This window comes from Lepisma saccharinum, chromosome 30, assembly GCF_977018435.1.
Source record: "Lepisma saccharinum chromosome 30, izLepSacc3.1, whole genome shotgun sequence".
NCBI classification, from domain to species: domain Eukaryota; kingdom Metazoa; phylum Arthropoda; class Insecta; order Zygentoma; family Lepismatidae; genus Lepisma; species Lepisma saccharinum.
The window spans coordinates 35,009,774-35,033,134 of record NC_139258.1 but is presented as its reverse complement, the minus strand read 5'-3'; the positions used below and the strand labels follow the sequence as shown (position 1 = coordinate 35,033,134).

Here is a 23,361-nt window from a genome sequence, read left to right as displayed (position 1 = left end):
CACCGTTACGTGAAATGATCCGCCTTCCAAGCAATTTGTGAATCGCCTCCATCGACTGTCGAGCGGTATGTGATGTGGCTCCGTCCTGCTCAAACCACATGTTGTCGGTGTCAAGATGTGCGTCGTGCAACTTCGTTGCAAAGAATGTTTCAAGCATAGCAACATATCGATCTGATGTCACTGTTGTTGCAATACTTTCCTCACTTTCAAAAAAAAAATAAGCGCCGAAAAGACCATGACTTGACACTGCACACCATACTGTAACCTTGGTGCTGTGTAATGAACGCTCGTGAAGCTGACAAGAATTTTCCCGATGGGACACGAGCTTGACGTCCTAGCTGGTAATGCTGCCGAAATACCCTAATACCCTTTTTCGTTGCAGTCACACTATCACCGTTCTTATAAAAAGCTTTCACAGCGAAAGCACGCTCCGAACCATTCCAATCAGTACTAAATGGCAAAGCCTCCTCAATGATGTCGCATCGGTCCCGAACAAATGCCGGCGCCACAGTGTTGCCAATTCCTTATTCAAATTTTGCCGTTTCTCTGCATCACCCTATCATAAATTATTGTATATCAAGATTTCGAACATAACACTTTTTGACACAAAGTGTAGCGAATGTGTATCCCAGTGTCAGGCTTGTGCAAAGAAAATAACCAACCAAATAGACGACAAGTTGTGCTCAAATTCAAAAGATTCAACACAGGCCTGTCTGCTCCTTTCAGCGGTCATTTGATTGGTGACTATCAAAACGCTGTACACCGCTTCAGAACGCAGCGCAAACTGTGCAAACACTTAATACACTACGTGACACCAAATCAACGAAGTAGACGAGTCGTGTTGCACCGTGTAACCAACTAGACGCGTGAGTGCAGAGAGAGTCAAAAAGTGCATTTCGCGCTAAGACGCTAGGGGTCCCGGGTTCGAATCCCGGCCTTTGCGTGGATATTTGTGAGTGTCAATTCATCAATTTCGTCACATCATCACTCATCTCCATCTTCGTAAATTAGCCAAAAGTGGCACAAAAACCGAAGTAAAATAAAGCAAATCAAAATTTAAAGTAATCAAAAAGTGTAGCGAACTACAAGGGGCATAAGTCTGAACTTTACAGAAGCCTGCCGCGTACTAGGTCACGTCTCGACAAGTCCCAATGAGTCTAGAACTTGCTTTTCTCAGTAAAATCCCTACAAATACATCTCTTGGTGGGAGCAAATAGCCAAGTTGTTGACGCACCATGCGTTAAACAAATTAAACAAGAACAATAAGGGTAACTGTAGTAACGAACAACAGCACTTTGGGCTACGTCACAGCTCGAATGGGGTGTTATATCATATCCACTCGCGTAACAACCTTTCAAGGTAGAATAGAGTTTCCAAAAAGCGCACTTTACAAACTGCACCAACTGCTAGGCTGAGTTATATAGCATAAAACGCGATTATGGCGTATTGTGTACATAATGCAGCAACAGAGAGCGAGGCGCAAGTCCTGTACGTCGCGTTTCTCGTAAAACGGGGCCCGTAATGCTGCCGAAGCGCTGCTCGGGCCCGCGGGCCCCTACGTGCAAAGGCATAACCTCGTAAATAATGCAGCAGATGGCAAACAACACGGGCTCAATCTTCGCCCAAGCGAGATGGGTTCTCGATTCGACTCCCTCCGCCTTGACTTTCAGAGCGGGAATTAAAGGTGCAGATGGGCTATAAAAATTCTCAAGGTAACGGGATGTTTCTGATGGCGAAAATGGTCCAGAGTGAAAGCGGGGAAAAAATTGAATTCCAATACTTAAGTTCCCGCAGGTAAGAAAAAAAATGGCAGGGCACTTTCGTCACTTTCGAGGGCGGATGCATGGGCGTAAGCCACTTTTGGTCCCCATCGAAGTACGTCGGGGGAGGAGTACCTCTTGACCTGTTAATTTTCACTCTTGCATAGGAATTATCATTGAAAATGAATAGGAAAATAGAGGGTGATTTTAAAAAAATGTTAACATTATATGGGAAATAGAAAATGTACTATTCACCGTCCAAGTTTACTTCCTTAATGAATAATATTGAAGAAAATTACATGACAATGTTTTCACAAGCTCCCCACGCATGTTTGGAACCTGTTCCATGTACGGAAACAAATATATTTCCTGTATAGTGCTAACATTTTTAATCACCCTGTATATTGATTTAATTATTTTACTTCGTTTTTCTGCTACTTCTGACTGATCGCTGAGATGGGGATGAAAAGTGATGAGATGAAATCTATGAAAGGACAATTACAAAACACATATGAACGACACACAACACAAGCCCGTACAGGATTATATTGAGTGTGAGCCAAGATGCCACCCACAGCTTCGTTAGTCTCCAAGAATGCAGTCCAGGGTATACGTGGACACATCTGGATGTTTTCAGAAAGAATCACCGCTTGAACGCCACAGACAGAGAGAGAGTACATATTAGTAAACAAAGGGGGATATGTGTGTGTATGTTCGTTCGTGTGTGTGTATGTTCGTTCGTGTGTGTGTGTGTGTGTGTGTGTGTGTGTGTGTGTGTGTTTATATATATATATATATATATATATATATATATATATATATATATACATACATACATACATACATACACACATACACATCACATATCCCATTTCAAGAAAAATATAACATGGATTCAAAAGTATTAAACATTTGTATTTTCGTTAATTTACTTCACTGACATTTTGAGTTAATCGTGGCGATGAGTGATCATAAAGGAGCACTCACAAAGAACACCTATGCTAATATCGGGACTCGAGCCCGGGAACATCTGTAACGACCAACATCAATTCTAAATCACTTTATACGCCATTTTTTAAAGATTTAGAAGTTATTCCAAGGTTTAGAAATCATCAGAGGTCTTCAATTTCCGAGTCCTGTCCATAACTTACGGAATACTGGAGAATAAAGAAAAAGGAGAGAATTTTAACATCACTGATTGGAGATTACTTAGGAAAAAAGCGATAAAGATCAAGAAGAAGGTAGAGCACAAAATGAAAACGGGAAAAGGCAGATGAATCGAAAATCATTTCTGGTTCAGCAGCACTTGAAGTCAATATTTACACAAAACGAAGGGAGATTGGACGCGGAGCAAAGGGAAGGGGTAAAAAAAACTCTGTTTCAATACGAAGTACGCGCTGATCTTCTATTATTCATACACGAATCAGAGCTCGCTCAATCTCAAACGCTACTCTTTTCTTCCTAAAAATAACAGGAGGTACGCGAATCACAAGTCGTCAAAGCCTACAAAGCTTTTATCTTCGTTCTCTCATTTTCGAGGAAAGAGTTATGTTTGCGATTGAAATGCACGAGGCTATGGGAAAAAATATCTGATTGGAACTTGTTTTCTTGTCATATGTAAGTAATTCTTTTTACTAAACTCAAAGCTTCATTGTTGCAGCAACATATGTTCTCTACCAGTCCCTATCGCGGGCAACATCAATTCATTCTTAACCATCTATCTTAACATTCTCATTCGTCTTGGGCTTCCCACAGGACTCTTACCATCAGGTTTGCCACTCCCATGTAAGCTGCATGCCCTCCACACCAAAGTCATCTTGATTTAGGGATGGATATTAAATATGCAGTTCAGTGTTGTCTATCCTTCTCCATTCACCTGTTGTTTCAACTCCTTCGGTACAAACAGCGCTCGTTTGGCCGACGTCAGAGAAGACGTTTTCCAAATTTCCTCTCGTTTCGAAAAACCGCTCTGATGTTCGAAAATCTGAAAAATTGCATCTGCTTACAGCAGCAGTCACGTGAATCTTCTTGTGGTTTGCTTTCGTTGTTGTCTACATATTAGTAATAATTTCCTGGTTATGTAAGCCTATTAAACTATTGCTAGAATCTAATCAACCACACAAAGATTTACTTGAATTCTGTAACAACAATTCCAAGCAGATGTAATTTTTCAGATTTTGGGATATCACAGCGGTTTTTCGAAAAGAGAATGAATTTCAAAAACTGCGTCTCTGAGGCCAAGGTACGACCCAGCCTTAGTATTTTATTTTCAGAAACTCCTTACTTATGTTCCTCTTTAGTGTAAGTGATTATGTTAATATTACTCATAAATATTGAGTTTGTTTTGAGGTTCACTTCATGCAAATAAAGGCTAATTGGAACTGGACCTACAGTTTAAAGTGGGGTCTTAACAACTGTACAATGTGCCTCTACCGGATATCGAATCAGGGACAAGGCGACTACGTTACCACTACGCACAAGTATTTGAGTTTAAAAACTGATTCAAATGAATTGTTAGCTATCATTAGATTTTGATTAGTAACTAATACTTAAGTTTTGTCTGTGCTAACTGTGCCACCACATGTGTATAAAGATGCCGCATTCGTTGGTCCTCATGGATTATAGTTTTTGGTTTAGCTCTTTCACGTGCGCACACACACACACACATGAGGACCCAGTTCCTCATAGTTTCCACCAGCTCCCTGTGGCATTTCCCGGTATTTCTCTCCAGAAAAAAATGCTATTTTGATACACCAGCACTGTTCACGCCGTGGCACGACGGTTGACTCAACAATGAATTACCACTGCCTTCTGTACCATAACAATTCATCACACTGCCATCTAGTGACGTCTCCCCATTCTACAAGTGCCACGTTCTACGGGCCATACGATCATGTTGTGTTACCACAGATTAACTTTGAGAAAAAATATAGTTGCCGAGCCTTCGTATATACACACATATTTATTTTTGTTATTATTAGTATTGACAAAAATTAGTTGCGTAAAGCGCGACCACCACCACCCCCCTCCTGGTGCAGACCATACATCTTGTCCCCTATTTTTTTTTTCGAACATCAAGGAATGAGTGAATGACTTTGAAAGTATTTTCCTTAAGGTCACGAGGAACAGTTTCCATGTCCAACCCGTGGCAAGAACCCTAAAGTGCTCCTCCACCACCGACCTTTCCCCGCGGCAAGCTGGAGAAAGAGAGATCTGTGCGCTGAATGGTTGTAGGACGGGGAGTAAACTTAGCATTACGCTTATGGAAGTTTTGTTTTACTTGCGCTCCTGGGAATATCAAACTTCCGACGGTGTAGAAAAATACACGTACGGAAAGAGGACAGGTTGAAGATTTTACTTGTGTTAGGAATCTTCCATTTGATTAGCCGTAACATGAAGTTGAACTTGTTTGTCGGTTATTCATCATATTTTTATAGATCGTATCTTAATCTTAAACTTAAAAACCAGCTTCTACTTCAACACGGAGAGAAATTCATACCCTCTTGTCCTATGTTTTGCTTTTTCATTAGCAGTGCACATTCCGACGATACTGAAATAAATGCTTACCTAGTGCGAAATTGTCACTCCTCGCCTTAAATTTCGAATGTGCACCTAGCTTTCTTTCCTTTACCATTTTAATAAAATAACAGCTGAGAGGCCGACGAAGCCAGACCTAAGAGTTCCTCCTCCTTCGATAAGCGAGCGTGACTGAGAATCTGGTCGTACGAAACATATCGACCGTGTCCATGCCGGAGAATGTCTCTCGAACGGAAGCAGCCGAGATTATCTCAGAGCTCCGCAGTCTCCTCGCATACCTTAAAGAGATCACGGACTCTCCATTCCTTGCGTGTATCTATCTGTATGTGAAGCCCGTTATTTTCCCGCGCAACGGAGGCGGCTTCCAGATAAGCAGTTTGGAAAGCAACTCCCGACCGTCCGAGACGATATCTTTCCCGTTCCCTCGGCCACCGAACTCATGAGGAGAGAAGCTGTCGGCTTTCTCAGAAAGGCCCTTTGCATTGCCGCAGGGCCGCAGCCAAAAAGATGCTTCGTATCCTCCGTCGCTTTCAAGCTTTTTGTGCCGTACTTCTATAGTTTCTGCACAACATAACGACGAAAAAGATAACAAGCCCCCCCCCAAAAAAACCCTGTTTTCGCATAACGATATCCTTAAGAAATTTCATCACGATTACCATTACAAAAAAAATGACTTGTACGAGTGCAGTGATAGCCTACAGAATGTAAATAACTCTTGCCTACCTCCATGGCGGAGTGGTTAGCGCAGCGCGTTACGACGCTAGGAATCCCGGCCGAGGCATGAGTGTTCTTTGTGACAGTCCATTCACAAATTTCGTCACTCATCCTCGTCTTCGCGATTAGCCAAAAGTGGCAGAATAGCGAAGTAAAATAAACCAAAGCAATAAATAATTGTGATCGTTATTTGTGAGTGTTTATTTGTAATATTTAGCCTCATTGTGATGACGTCAGAGTATGCTGATGTACCTTAATGTGCTGAACTTTTTCTCACGCCAATTTCAATGGGTGAAAAGAAAACATGGATTAATGTTGTGAAAATACGATGTGTAGTTTTGTGAAAACTTATGCTTAGAATAAGACTTGCGTATTATACAAATGCGTGTTGTGCGTGTTAAAAATAAAAATACAGTTATCAAATTTCCTTAAACCTGAATTGTTTGATTAGCTCTTGCCCAGTCTTACGGCGGGCGGCCTACATGCTTGCAAGGGAAGTGGGGAGCAACCAATCCAGCGCGATAAGAAATAAATCAGCCTGTAGAATGAGATGCACGCAGCACTTCCTCCCGCGACGTCGTAACTCTCGGCGGTGCCACTGTTGTCTGGTTGGTCTGCGGCGTATCCCCCGCTCCCCACTTATCTTGCCAGCATGTAGGCCGCCCGCCGTAAGACTAGACGAGAGCTATAGTGGACAAAGAAGAATTTCCAATAATTTGAGTGTCATGTTGTGGAATTTCATGTTCATGTTCCTTCTCTTCTAAATCTTCAAATCCACTTTATTCACAGACAGGCTAATCGGGACTGGTGGGATTAAAGGTGGGATCTGAACCACTATGAAATGTCGCTCCACCGGGTATCAAACCCGGGACCTCATGTCTGTTTCAATTACGAGAGTGACAAAATAATTTCCATCTTGTAATGGTGTTGCTGGATATTTATCCTTCGTCATCAAAATCGTTTTTGAAAATGACTCTCCTCTCGAAAAACCACTACGACATTTAAAATTCAAAAATCATGTGCGAGGGCACCGTGACGACCACACAACCACTGAGACCGAGAATACATTCACAATATGCTTGTGTGTATGGCGTTGCTAAACGTTTCCAGTGTTGTGGGTGAGGCCAGCTTCACAGGCGGCATAGATCAAAGGAATAATTAATCTTAAATAACTGGCTTGTATTAATAACACTAATTTTTATATTTGCATATATTTTGTAATTTGTGCCTCATCCAAAACGATTATTACTTTCCTGGTCTATTAAAACAGTACTAACTTCTTGGTTTGCATATTTTCATAGCCCTAATTATTAGGATATATCTTACAATTTTGTGCCGTTAAACGCTGGAGCTGTCTTCACGGGTCGTTTTTGTAAAGAGACATGCAACACCCGGGGTGGATATCCGTAAGATGAGGCTCATGGAGACCGATAGCTGATCATTGAGAGACAGAAGAGAACCGCAAGTTAGAAACGAGAAGACAAATAACCGTCAAGGAGGAGGAGGTCAATAAATCTTCGTGTTTTCCGCAGCCCCGCGTTCTTTAATTGAAAAACTGGAAGTCTGGGACACGCGTCACGCATTCACCACCGTCTGCCCGTATGACATCCTTCCAGGCTTCGTTTGACGCGCTGGATTCTCTCGCGCGCTACGTGCGTCTCCAGGAGGGCTAAGAATATTGATTCCAGCGACAAAAGAAACACCGCCGTACGTCTTGCGCCTTCCCCCGAGAACACGACGTTGTTGCCACGTCGAATGAACCCTGGAACTACTTAGTAGGACCTATCCACTGGCGTAGCCAACCATGAGCTCACTGGGCTCGGACCCCTCCGCAAATTTTGCCAGAGTACATTGCTCCACAATTGAAGTTTTGTAATAAACCAAAGTTGAATTAATTCACATGTATTTTATCGATTTTTCTATTATTGAATGTCTCTTGTTTTCGTGTTTCTTGAAATATTTTTTTCAAGCTGGCCATAAAATCATATATTTTCTGGTTCGATATTTCTTTGTTTTCCTTCAGAAAGACAGAGCGAGAGACATCTATAGACCAATGTCTGAACTTCTGTTCAAAATACCAAGGTTGGACCATTTCATAAATATTGAATTAAAAAGAATATCTTGTGATAGGTGAAAACAAACTCCATTCTCAGAATAGGGTGTTTCTTTCGAAAAAAGTAACGAAATTATTTCTTAGCACACATATTTCACAATCTTTACACTCAACTTTCACAATAGCACAAACTTGCTTAACGATACAGTAAAAACCTTACATTGTCTGGTCTTCCGGAAACAATATTTAAAAATGCACATGTTTTCAACAAATCCTGATTTAAGGCACATGTTTTCAACAAATCTTGATTTAATGCAAAGTTAAATATTTTTAATAGTACAATTTTAGCTATCTTCTTCTAATTCTAGTGACATCTTCCGATTACAAATTGCATGATATGTTTTTTTTTAAAAAAACATTATTTTAATAGAGTCTCGCAAAAATACCTGTGAAGTATTTTAACGTTAATTCTCACAAACCTTTTGTATATTGTACTCTCTATTCCTCTATTGTAAATACGTAAAATAACAATTAATAAACACATGAAACGCGTAACCAAACACATGCTGAATTAGGTCAATACACGTAAATGTTTATCACCTATGCTGATTGCCTTAAACTAACATTAAAATTGATCGATCGTGTATTATCATAATGTAAACATTTGAAAAGAAATACGGTTCAGGTATTTATTACAGAGTTCCAGAACAGCAGAATAAGTTATTTCAAATTCTTGACAAAGTAACGGATTACACCAAACTTTAGTAACAGCAACTGTTTAGAGAAATCAGAAACAGTTAATACATTTTTCTCAATAGTTTTAGAGCTCTACGAACAGACGTTTTGTTAGAAAAAGATGACAAAAGGAGGGGTGGTGATATATTGGCAAAGTGCAGTTATATTTAATGTACCCCTTACTATAAGAACTGAGTATTTGTGCTAAGGATAATGGTAAAAATATCATCTGTTCATCTTGCCCTTCGAGAAAATCGAACCTGCTCTCCCGTGTGACATTCTGACGCCATACCGCATATGGCGGTGACTTGTCACCAGGGGGATGTCCATCTCTGTATCTATTTGGCGTTGTCACTGGTTACTATGATCCACAATATCAAGTCATCCCTTTTCTTATACACTACAATATTGTTTCAATTTGCGGAATACACCTTCTCAAGCACCTGTGGCTAATCCCAACGATGAAGATAGGTGATGACATGATGAAATTGATTTATTTTTTTCATTTTACTTTTAAGTCTCCTTTATGCACAGAAAGGCTAATCGAGACTGTACCTACGGTCTAAATTGGGATCTGAACAACAATGTACCTTCACCTGGTATCGAACCCGGGAACCCTTGACTACAAGGCGGCGACGTTACCACTACGCTATCGGGGAAGGCCTATGTAATGAAACTGAATATGGGATCACAAAGAACTCGCACAAACAGGGCGGGATTCGAACCCGAAATCCTTGGTGTCTAAGAGTGCTACGCCACCACGGAGGTCAGTTTAAATATTTTGACAATGCAAAATAAAACGAATGGACAACTTTTAATAATAATAATTAGCTCACATGATGCGAAACTATTAAATAAATTTAATTTTGGGTTGTTGGCAGTAAGTTTCTGGCTATGACCTCGCTCTATGTTTACCTTGCCTTGAATAAAACTGACCGACTTTTCTCTAAGAGTACAAGTTCAATTATATTCCTTCCTGTACACATCACTGGTTGAGAGTTGCACAGAGAGAAAAACAGCATTAGCGCTAAAGTCGTTATGTAGTTATATTGAAAATATAATTGAAAACAGAGGCACGTGAAGATCAAAAGAGAAATATATTGTGTACAGATGTTGGAATTGCATCATTTGGCGAGCACGTCAATGCACGGTATTATCCGATAGCAATTGCTTTGCGTCCCCGGTCGGTGGACGGCCAGACGAAAAGCACGACGGCCGAAAAACAAGAGGAAGAGAATGCAGACACAGAGGGGGAGATAGAATGTCAAACAAGCGACTGAAGCATGAAATTAAACACAGAATCCGGAGCCGCAGCAGTGATGAACTATTCATGCTGCATTGGCGTGACTTGCCGCCTCTAACCTAATTCCACACGCCCATGTTCCGCTGGATCGCTGAAGGATTGGACAAGGACCGTTCGCAAACAGCAGATCGTCCAGCGGATCATTACAAACTCGATACAGGCCTCGTCAATAACTATACTGAACGCACTTCCAACTGGAGACCGACCTAGTTTTTGCTACATATTTCCATCTATCCAGCAATCGTCTTCGGAGGTATGTGCCTCGATGTGTCAACAGTCTCAGTTGCGAAGTAAAAGTTGTAGGGGTAACATCGCTCTCCCGTTGCAATGTTGCCAAGTGTACGTCTGTTTTTGTCAGTTGTATTTATTGGCTTGTTTGTACAGTATTTTGTGTATCAATTTTTCGTGGTTTGTGTACTATTATACAACTTTAATTCAGTAACATTTTACAGTACGTTTGACAACATGCTGTGTATCCAACCCTCATTTGTTTCGTCCCGGCGTGCCTTGTAACAAGAAAATGCCCGATGTCAGTCGAAGTGAATTCAACTGATTGCTGATTTGTTGTTTCCCAGCCGCCAGCTGGAATTGACAGCGGTATAACTAAGCTATCGACAAAACATTCGCCAACTACAAGAAAATGGCGTTGTATACGTGGGTATTTTTTCTGCAAGTGTTGATCAGAAAAAAATAATTTAGAAGAACCTATCATTCTAAGGGTACTGTCAGCAGTCCGCATAGATGTGGCAGGAATTGATTCTCGAAACTTCTAGTCTACATAATTACTTTGCTAATTTAAGCCCTTAAAAACTCAGAACCTTCGCCAGGTCTTTAATTGAAGAGGTTCGTTCCTCTATTGTTCTTACATGTACGTTCAGTGGGTTCCAGAACTAGGTGGACAAGGACAGTTTATTTTCCCTTGGTAGATGCGGTTTAGCATAGTGCGGGAGCAAAAGTTGGAAAAAGTGGGGGGGGGGGGGGGCGACGCCCCACCCCTAAATCGCCACCACTGTTCCACCAGATTGAAATGTGGCGCTGTACTTCCATGATGGGTTGTAATAATGACGTCAACTGTTCCAATTGGTTATGGATTTGCTTTTACCTTGCAATCTTGCAATAAACGAGAGATTATTTTCTCGCAACTTCCAGTCACTAACAAATGTCTTTCTAATTAACAACTCAGCTAAATCACATAACGTGATTATATGTACAACCCATCATGGAAGTACAGCGTCACATTTCAACCTGGTGGCAGAAAATTGAACTTTTTTTATCGCCATCCTCTTCCCCATGGTCTGCATAGTGGATTCACCAAATTTCAGAGTTCTACGATGCCTCAAACAGGCTACAGAGGGCTCTGAGTTGGGTAACTTCAATTCTGGCCACCAGGTATAACTTCAAACTTATACCTATACGCTCTGCTTATACGTTGCCATACGAACAAGAGCGTTATTCCAAAAACTTGGGCAGCTTGGTAACGATTGTTATTTGATGTATCATTTGGAGCTAGCAAACAACATAGCTACGGCGTTGCATATCTACGCTTGATATTCGTTCAATGGCACCACCTACTACAGCTTTCATTTATGGGAAACATATTTGTTCAACTGTTCGATAAACATAGCCATACGCACAGGAGTATTATTGGTAAATCTCACAGTACCCAATGGCAAACATTACTGTCAATCACGTAATTATGCTTACTTGTAACGCTGTTTCGCAACTGACATTCGTTGTACCCACGGGAGGATGTAGGATCTGGAACCAATAGATACGGATAAAAATACTTGGTGTGTGTAGGATGTAAAAGTTCAGAACGGTTCTTAATTAGGGATGAACTTCAATCACCATGAAAACAATAGGGCTATATCTGGTTAATTAAATTTATAGCGGCAACACGGTTGAAATCCACATATTAAACAAATATATGAAGGGTTCAGAGTACAAGTGACGTAACTCCATTCAACACAGTTTTGGGGGAAAGGCACATTCAGATAGCTTATTCTTATGTTTAGCTGTTGGAGCATAAACGTAGTGGTACCTCTATGAGCAAAAAATTGAATCTTAAGAGATACTTACTTCTAGCACTGAAATGTTGATACTTCAAACCTCTAAGTTATACAAGTGAAGTTACACCACTTGTGTTCTGAATCCCTCATGTAATAATTTTGCATTGTAACTTGTAGCCTATTGCACGGGTTTCCAAACTTTCTCGTTTCACGGCGCCCTTAGTGTCTCAAGATTTTCTCGCGGCGTCAAAGTCAGAATGTAGTCATATCTAAAGGCGGATTTAGACAAAAGCATTTCCTTTAACATTTTTGCTAGCATAAATGCTATGTAAATGCTTCCAAAAATCTCATAGGAGATAGTACTCTACACGGAAGCATTTCATGACACTTTTCGGTTATCTTTCCGATTGCAATGTATAACTTATACAGCATGAAAGGCACGTTGACTTACACCATCTTTGCCGAGTGTACAGTGTTTACAATTGAAACAACTAAAATATTATTCCATGCGTGTACAGTAAATGTTGCAAAGTATATATTTATGGAACGCCATTGTATTGTACCTAATATTGTTTTATATGAAACGTTATTCCTCTCGGTTGAATAGTTAAGGGCTTTTATAAATGTGAAGTGATACATTGTTCACATCTCACGCGGCCGCCATTACAGCTGCACCCGTGACCTAGAGATCGCTTCTGATTGGTTATGCTACGAAGAATGGAAATATGACGGATCCTATCCTTGAGAAATGCCATGAAATATGCCATTGCATCTGAAATGCCATAAAATTTTTCACCTTACACGGTAGCTTTTTGGTCTTGGCGGAAATGTTAAGAAAATGCTAAGGAAAATTCTTTCGTCTAAAGCGGGCTTAACACTTGCAAAGCTCACTTAGTGAGGTTAGATTGCTTGCGTCCTTAAGTTAGATGGCAACAAGTTTCCGATAGGCAAATAAAATATGATTTTCTCTCCAGTTACGCGAAAGTATTACATACGCCTACATGTGTTAAGAAGAGAGTTAAAGTTTCATGAAGTGAAACAAGATTTCAATCTCGATACGCTAAGCTTCTTCCCTTCTGCTGTTGACTTACATTTCGTTTACTATTCCAACTGCTTGATCGATCACCATCCAATGAGATTTGGAATCCAATTCTTTTTATCCCAGAATGTAATCACATTTTGCCAGACCCCAACTCATCTGCCATTTTCAGCACATTCGCGATGACATAATCCGTCGGTAACTCGCATAATAGGACGTTACGGTACCAACAGAAATTAAATAACCGGCGGAAGGAATTTACGATTGTGCTGATCTGCATAACAAGGACCAAAAATAGCCGAACAAAGGGATATTACTGCACTCTATGAATCAAAGAAGCGAATCAGAAATTTTGTATGATCATCCTAGTTATTGACTGAATTATGATTTATTTTATTATATGAGTATATTTTATTACACAACATCCATACTGTGGGGCAAAAAGCTGTTTTTATAGTAAGATAATCTGTGTAAAATAAGCTGTAAGCTTAAGTGTAGCCCTACTTCAAATAATAAATAATAATGCCGTGAAAGTACTCAAGTAACTTGCAAGGAGGGTAGAGAGTTACAGACTCATTTGATAAATACGTTAGTGAAGTTCCAAAAATCTAATTTATTTATTTATTTATTGAGACTATTTCAGGTTCAGCGCGGATGGGTGTTAGCCTACCCAAAACTTTTGTTTGGGACACCATATAATTCTGTTCCTGGATTGTTATTGGAGTTAATATAGTTCATTATTCCCTCTAATTATGTATTCTCAAGCCCTCCAGACTACTTGTTAACTAAATCTCACATTGAAAACAGCCCTTATGTACTGCTACTTGGAAACATACAATTTACGGCTTAAATCTTACATTACTATCGATTAACATTGCCTTAATTTTGTGTTAAATAACTCTGTTTGGTTACTCGACCGCCTTTGTAACTTCTTGTGTTATTCCGTAAAAACTGAGTTAATCTCAAAATTAAATATCACAGAACGCCAAGCAATAAGTTAGCTGGTCAGGCGATCCATATACATGTTCACATAGAAATCAGTGGAATAACATATGAAATATCCGAAAAAGGTAGAGAGAGTAGTAGGAGAAAGAGAAAGATAAGTAGGAGAAACAGGAAAGAGAGAGAGAAAAGTAGAAGAAAGGGGAGAAAGAGAAAGAAGTGGGGAAAAGGAGAGAGAGAGAAGTAGGATAAAGTAGAGAAAAGTAGGATAAAGGAGAGAGAGAGGAGAGGAGTAGCAAATTTTGTCTGTCTCTCTATCTCTCCTTTTTCCTACACCTATCTCTCGTTCTCTCTTTCTCCTTTTTCCTACACCTCTCTCTCGTTCTCTCTTTCTCCTTTTTCCTACTTCTCTCTCTCTTTCTACCTACTCATGAAAAGTCTTGAAAAAAGCCTGGAAAAAATAGAAAAACTGAATAGCCCGGAAACAATACATTTCAAGGGAAAAATGAAACAGACCAAAACTAAAGATGAGAACATTTTACGTAAAAAAAAATAACCACATCTACTACAAAAAGATAAAGAGGTAAGATTACACACACATTGCACATATCAATTTTCGAAAAATAGACTAATGAAACCTTCTAGATAGACAGAAGCTGCGCTGGATTCCAACGAAGTTAAAACCTAGAACACAGCGACTAAAACGGTGTTCGCAGTAAATTGAGAGTTACAAGCGGGATAAACCAACACAGGGGATTCATGGATACAAGTTGATCTACTTACTCCACGCGTAAGTTAAGAGACGACCATTACAGTGGGATTTGCAGGTCCTGAAAGCCTTTCGCAGAGAATGCAGAAAGCTAATGTTGGTGGGGATTTTCATGGACGATTTATAAGAGCCATACATCGTGCACACAATTGATTTTTTAAAACCCGCTCATTCGTTCATACATTCCGAAATCTATTCAGGATTCTGCATGGAGAGGAAACCGGGATATCCTCATTGTCATGATATTCTGTGACCTCCAGCGCTTCCATTGCAAAGAGACTGGAGTTTATCCAGACCCAAGCTGGGTTTCCCTATGGAGCACAAGGGTAGCTACCCTTGTTATCACTCAAGGGTGGAAATGGAGGATAACGAAGGGTGAAAGGAGGTGGAAAACTAACATACTCCCAGTTCACATCGAAAGTGCCTATAGAGCTGAGACGAATTTTCTCTTGTCTTGAGAGAAGGGAGTCTTCTAGCGTAACATGTAATTATAAAATCTCCCCGAAGGGAAAGACGTCACTTCAAACAGACTTGTAACTACAGTGACGAAACTGTGGTTAGGGGAAATAATCTAGCGATGAGTAGGCAAGCCTTTAAGGCATCTCGTAATTTCTTCTTGGCATCGATTGGATAGTTAATTAAGATATATTCAAGAAAGTTAGAAGTATTACTCATTGGTTTATTTGAAAATTATGCAAGGGACATGCTTTCTATAAGTACAAGGCCTCCACAACCCAGTGTATTCCGTTCTACGCCGCCAAGGTCTCAAGTTCGAATTCTGGTAAAGGCATGTCATTCTTCTTCAACCATTTCATTACTTTATCGTCCATCCTTATTGTTACGACTAATTCTTAATGTACAGGGTGTGGCACAAAATAATGGGTATATTTCCAGAAAAGGGGGGGATTGCTTCCCCCTAAAACAGTATAATAGGGCAGTCCTCTTCAAAGACACTCCTACAGTTTGAAGTTATTTCATTTTTGCGACGACCCTGTACCAATCTTACTTGTAATTACAGAGTAGCCACTCTAGGACCATGATAAAATTCAAGTATAATTCCGGTTTTCAAGGCGAACTTTCCAAAACATCAAGGACACAAAAACGTACATTAAAAATATATAAGTTGAAGTGCAGAGTTTACATTTGCCATTTCACATACACAGATTAGAAATTCATCTACAATCACATGTCACAAATGTTACGGGATATAGGTACTTTACAAAAAAAAAATGTTAATTGAAAAGAAGTTCAAACTCAAATTTACCTAATGAACTTCAAGATATCTTAGTTTGCAATAATTTTAAGTCGGTTAGATAGATTGTTCTCCAAAGGACACTAACAAAGTAAACGAATTGAGAGAATTCTGTTTTATTTTCCACGCAGATTTCTTTTCTTACCCATCTTCGATAGAAATAATGGCTAAACTGTGGAAAACTTGTTTCAGGGCATTAATAAATATATATAAATTCCATGGGACTTATAATAATACGAGTTGTAATTTTTCACGTCTACAGAGAAAAATTCACGCAGAATTCGCGGTGAGTAACTACCCTGAATTATGAGTCTCTTTTACGCAAACTTCCGCGAGTGAATTGAAATTAGTAGGTAGGATGTGTGAAATATATGATTCATTTTCCAGGGGTTGCACTCCCTTTGACCCTTCTTCAGGATGCCCATGCCCAATCATCATCATCGTTCACTAATTAATACATATTAAGAGTATAAAGGCGTGCCACTGGGAGGGGCAGGTAGAGTCATAGGCCCCCCGTCCAAAGATCGACGTCACTGAAGATGAACGAAGAATCGAAGAGGAAATTGACAACAAATTCTGAACCAGACGTCTTATTGCTCTGTGAGAAAGACATAAAACACAAGTCACGAGCCATCCTTTAGCTGGAACAAATCTTGTCCAGCTTTACTTTCCAGCGCTGGAGGCAGGCGACACGAGAGAGTTATAGGAGACCATTCCTGGAGAGAGCAGTGCATCTGGAGAAACTTAGGTGTCATCCGGAGGCCATAGAAGTTTACCGTACTAGATCTTGGACCCTTCAGTTGTAGAAGGGTAACGCCCGACCTCTGTAAGCCTACTAAATGGCCGTATTGTGGACTTGGGACTACTTGCCAGAGATTGGCCGTAACTCACCGGAAGATCCGACGCAAAAACTAAACCGTGCAGGCTTTTCGCAAATCCGATCGAATGTCGTGAGTTAAACTGTCTTTTCGAGGGGATAGAACGAGAAGGTCTTCCTGGACCATTAAGAAGTCAAGTCGTCGCTGGAACGGAATTCTAACATGTTTCGACAAAGTGGTGTGGCAAAGAGAATACCATAATCTTATTTCAACTATTTATGGCAGTTTGCAACACAATTGTATTAATATTGTATAGTTTTTCTGGGAATTTGCTGTAAAAAATTAACAAAATACAGTTTACGCTCTATTTGTAAATAATTTGCACCAGTAAACTCTAGATATGGGGAAATAAAACGACGCAGTCACCTCAAAAGTTACACGAGGACCAATGAATGTCTGCTAAGCGATTTTTTATCTGACTGGTGGGCTCACACGATGCAGCGTTCTCACAAATAGAAAGAACAATTTCGAATTTCCCCGTTTTCATTCAAATTTCCTGTAATCTTAGAAAAATATTGTTATGACAAAAGTTTATCTGTTATTCTTAATGTTAATAGCATAGTTATTACTATTGGCAGTATCGGAGATTAGGTGCGGGGGCAAAAAGTGGCAAAAGTGAGGGGGCAACTGCTTCCGCACGCCCCAACTCATAAATGCCGCCACTGACTATTGCCAATGACTCGTATAAAACAGTAATTCACAGAAATATTACGTTTCATTGAATGGACGAGAAAAATATATGAAAAGCTTCGTAAACACTAAGTTTACACTACTTAGTATACAATAATTATAAAAGCCAGATAATAATGGAAATATATTAATTTATCCCAAGGAATATGAAAATATTAATCGTGGTTAATTTTTCTGCGGGTAATAAATTATACAACGAAAGAAAGGAAAATGTATTCCACATACGAATGTGTGAACTGAATATCTTCAAATTGCCTGCAATTTTGATATTTTAAATGTTAATCCTAGGGATATTGAATTTTCGCGATGCGCGAAATGTGAAAAAAATATGCAATTTTGAACATTCTGCACGTAACTACACCCCCAATGACGAAATATGCACGAGTTTTATTCGCGAAGTAATGCGAAATGTGTGCTTTTCCACGAAATGAACGCTTTTTCGCGAAATAACCGTGAAATATCATCAAATTAAGTAGAAAACAAGCAAAAACCGGCAATCGAGATTGTGCGCGCAAACTGTCGATTTGAAACGAATCGTTTGCCTAAAGTTTCCTACCACTTGCAGCTGAAGAACCACAATCTCACTTCGAAAACTTCGCTCCCTGTCAAGCTGCATTCCTTTCTTCCCCCGAATGTCTACTCAACTTCCAGTTTCATTGAACTTGCTAGCTGTAGCAGCGATCAGATAAGGATATGCTTTAAATACATACAATGAATAAATCACTTGAGATATGCAATTTAGAAATGAAGTAATTTTGTGTTGATGTTTTCTTTCTGGTTGGAGAGCTAAGTACTTGTGTATGTGTACAGTATATAAAAATGAAATAGTTTATCAATTTATAGCTCTTTTGTATGTTGTTTTCTCTCATAATGAAAAAGTGTGTGTCAATTTTTTTTTCCACCGCTGCGATATACCGCTGATCTAACATTTTATTTACCGCTCTCCTCAGTTTTTATTTACCATAAATTTGTCTCCCTAGTTATTCCTCTTTTCCCTTTTCACCGAAAATACGTACGCCGAGAAAAATTCCCCTTCGTACGGCAGCATCGGTCAGCACATCGAATCATGTCGTAATTGTTTGCTTGTTTTCCACTATTTCAGCACTTGTTTCTTTCTGTACTGTTATTTTAGTTGCCAGTGGCGGCGATTGGGTCCCAAAACTGGGAGGGGGGGGTTGCTCTCGCTTCGTAGACAAGGCCATAGTGCTGGGATAAAAAGTCGCAAAAAGTTGGATGGCAAATGCCAACCTTGACCCCTAATCGCCGCCACTAAGCAACAATCGCTTTTCGATCTCTTTGGTTAATCGCAACAATGAGGATAAATTATGAAATGATTGGACAACCACGTTGATACAATGACCAGGGTTCGAACATGGGGACTTTGGCTTCATAACGCCAAGGAGGGCGGTGATGGAGACTGGTAGTCGGGAGATAGGCCTTTCGAGGGCTGTCGAGCCATGGATTATTATTATTATTATTATTATTATTATTAAGCAGCATGTTGTAAAATGAAAGAACACTGGAGGAAAATCGGAAATGCAGTAGAATCGAAGCCAGAAATGTGTGAGGCACAGGATTAGTCATTATATAGATACACCGTATCATGGTGTTTGACTGGTTGTAAAACAGTTGCTTTGTGAGGTACAGCAGAAGCAGAGCATTTGTATTGAAAAACCTCTTGCACATGAGTGTAAGAATGAGTAGTAAAATACCTTTCAGCAATGCACACGCACTGGTCCAATGAATACGCCATGCTGAATCAATTAAAAAAACAGGCACGGTAGCGACGAAAGTGAGCGAAGAGAATTCAATGTAACCAGGGGCAGCCTAGGATTCTCTCAAGAGTCCAATTTCTGCACAACATCTTGATTTACAATTTTTCAAGTAAATGTATAGCCAATACTAGACACATCTTGCATGCGACTGTTGGCAATATTTCGATCTGCTAGTGTTGCCATATAAGGAGTTATGTCCCAAAAATGGCACTTTTCACTCAATCCATAAAATCGCCAGTCAAAAATTCATCAAATGTTGCACATCACCAATATTGGTTGCAAATGACAGACTGACATGGCATCAGTCATCAAATGTCTAATTATGACCCTTCGATAATTTCTTACATATTTTTCTTACTCAGAAGTTCATTTCTGGAAAAAAATGAATGCTGCTTTCCGTCAGTTATTAATTTATATAATTTTCTGTACGGAGTGAACTGATAATTTTAAGCATTGAAAAATATCTCAATGGATGAGGCTTTATAATGCAGAAAACCCGGTGTAAATATCTCTTACGTCATGATATACATTTCCAAAGTTTGTTTGTGCGACTTTTGAAACACTCTGTATAAGATGCTGAGCATCACGGTATTCAAAACCTCGCTAAATTAATTGATAAAGCAGGAAATGGGGTGTTAGGGGACAAAGGGTAAGAAATTGTTACGGACTCTATGGAATGTTCACAACGTTGATAAAAAAAATGCTAACTTACGCTGTACTGCAATTTGAACTTGGAGAATCATCAAAATTTCGTACATATTACAGCAAAAGATCACAGTCGCCAGGCTGAAATTTTTAGTCGCCATGGCGACCAGGCGACCGGGATTTTTCGAGCCCTGCACATGAGTATATAATATTAGAGAGATCGACACGAACACTAAATAATAGTAGTTGAATGACTTATAGAAGAATAGTACTAAGCATCTGGGCGATGAACGCGTCCAGACTACGATATCGCATCCTCGCCGTTAGGTTTCTGGACAACCAGCGACGGTTAACGGCTTTGGGTCGACTCCTCTGACGTCAAATTGCACGTTATTTTTCTTTACGACTCTCCTCGTTTATTTATATCCATTTATGGAGCCGCGTCCGATGAACCCTCTGGAGAAGCCCGTAATTACTTCCCACAGAGTGAACAACTTCATTAGCAGCCATCTGCGTCATATATATACAAGCTAACACACACACATCGCTGACCGACGTTTTCTATAGTACATAAATCGCCCTTTCAAAACATGTAATTTACCTTCTGAAAGACGAATGGCACAAACTAATAAAAAGAGAAACATCAAAGGAGAAAAAGCTTACCTGGAGATGAAATAGTACGAAATAGTACGAATGTAAATTGTTGCTAGAAGCAGTACTTACCTAGAAAGAGAAAAAAAAAGTCATTAGAGTTAATACGCATAGAACTACAGTTTAAAATTTCATTAGAACATTAACAAAACAGTCACGAGTAAATTGCCATTTACACGTATCTACAGTAAAACATGCCAAAATACCTTACTTACACCCTACACTGAAAACAACCACGCATCTTGTAATCCCTATTGATTTTTACCACAACCTGTACTGCCTACTAATAATTAATATAATTTATAGTAATTTATGACAATTTTCTCTCTACTGTACAAAAGAAAAATGTGCATAGGCACTGTAATCGTCGATAACTAGGAAGGCATTTAGAAGAGAAAAACGCACGGAAAAGAAGTGCAGTCACGCACTGTTGTCAATTCTTCAACCTACTTCTTGGAAAGCTGCAGAATAGTGAAGAAAGCTTTCCATGGATCACAAACGGTTGGGTCAACGCTAGCAAATGCTAATCGTTTTTTATGCCATAAGTGTGAAATATTTGACGATGTCCCAACCAACTATTTCCCAATGGTGGAGCAACAATAACTTTGACTGCACAACTTTGACTATTAACAATCATATATGCCAACAAAATTAATCACTTACACTTCATAATATATCGTTGGCAAAACAAACTACCAACCATTTTCTAAACATGCCGACAATCTCCCAAAGTTGGGCCAAAAACGTGTGCTACATGTGGCGTGTAGCAGTCAATAGTCAATAGAATAGTTGATATGGCAACTACCCACTCGTTCTCCAATCGTAGGGCAGAAATCTCAACAGTCTTCCTAGTTGACGCAAGTTCTACACAATGCGCAATGCCATGTACTTGCCTTAATATTTTGGTATGTACGTGTTAATAGTTATATATATATATATATATATATATATATATATATATATATATATAAAGGGTGACAATTAATGAACTATACGAAATAAAACGGAAATTAGTGACAAACCACGTAGTACACAAACTGTATTGCACATGTAAACGGCATTACAGACATTCGGATTTAGGTTGACATATTCGATATGTCTGCCATCTCTGGCGATGACGTGGCGTAGACGAACAGCAAAATTCTGCATGACCCGCTGAAGTGTCGAAACATCGATGCTGTCGATGACCTCCTGAATGGCAGTTTTCAGGTCGGCAATGGTTTTGGGGGTTATTTCTGTACACCTTGTCCTTAACATAGCCCCACAAAAATGAGTCACATGTGTTCAGATCCGGGGAATATTGCGCCCTGCACGCTGTACCGTGACATTTTCACTTGCAAATGGCCGACATCAACACGTTGCGTGCGCATGCGCATACGAATTACCATCATGCCCTGTGGCCAGCCACGCAGTTTGGACGTCATCACGCGAACCGTTCAGAAATTATGACGGTTTTATTTCATATAGTTCATTAATTGTCACCCTATATATATCCTGCACACATTTCACCTCACAGAATAATACAATCTATAGAATAAGTTCTAAGCCTCATTAATCCATGAATCCACTCCCTAAAACACACACACTTGCTGCAAATTTCTTTAGCTTACTTACAACAGTATTTTGAATGCTTCAGTTATCTAAAACGAAACGGCACATCTAATTTTCATCTAAAAAATGCAATTGTGTGATAATAACATACATATCAATAAGAAATTACTTAAAAAATTTAAATAACTTCCATTTAAAAGTAGTGGTGATGTTATATTCAACCGATAGGTGAACGGTTCACGTGAAACACTCGTATTCAGATGGTCGTGGGTTGAAACTCCGCGACATGACATAGAGACTGAAACTTTCTCGTGATTTTCAAACGAGGTAACACAAAGTTACCCAATAATGCGGAAGCAATCACAATTAGGAAGCACGGGTACATTAGAATAATGACCACGTTAAAGAACACAACTCATTTTATTTCCAAGGTCAAAGTGAAAGTTTCCCTAATTATTCCCTCTTGACCTCTTCATGCCGCCATGAACTCCAATGCATTGGTAACTCAATCGATGATTGACTAAATCAGATAAGTATTACTAAGAAAGCCAATCATTAAAACTACACCCTCCAGTTTCTCTTCCGCCCTCATTAATACTCCAATTACCCAAAGAAAATTGAATTCTTCTCTTCTCCACCCCCTTCCAGGAAAGTCAATTAAGAAACCTCCTCAACATCACGTGGTAAATCCTCCTATCAAATATAATTCTACATAATTGGCCTACACAAACCCCATAGAAACAATTACTTCCACTTTAATAGAACTCTGTTCATTATATCTTACGCCATATTAGTTTTTTCCATGACATGTGACATGAGGATTGCATATCGATTCAGTTTTTGAAGACCATGTAAAAAAAGTTCACATAAGCAAAAGACCAAAAATGCATATTAATTCGGTTAGAGTGAAAACTTGTTGTCACATAAAGACACGTGAAAGATGATCAAAGTTGTAATGGACAAAAACACAACAAAGGAAGTCATACAGTAAGAAACAAAATAGTGTTAGGCGCCTGTTGACTTCCCGCCAAGAAGTCACGTGCACGACCTTGCCGGTG

The 23,361-nt window shown here is 39.5% G+C and overlaps 1 protein-coding gene across 1 annotated transcript in view; it reads right to left on the bottom strand.

Annotated features, from left to right (window-relative positions):
- LOC145981874 (disks large 1 tumor suppressor protein-like) overlaps positions 1–20,793 on the bottom strand; it is a 1,252,559-nt gene extending 1,231,766 nt beyond the window's left edge. The window contains exon 1 of the mRNA XM_083115344.1: positions 20,765–20,793. The gene's annotated coding sequence lies outside the window, so the exon portion shown is untranslated. The remainder of the gene's footprint in view (positions 1–20,764) is intronic.
- Positions 20,794–23,361: the final 2,568 nt, after the last annotated feature.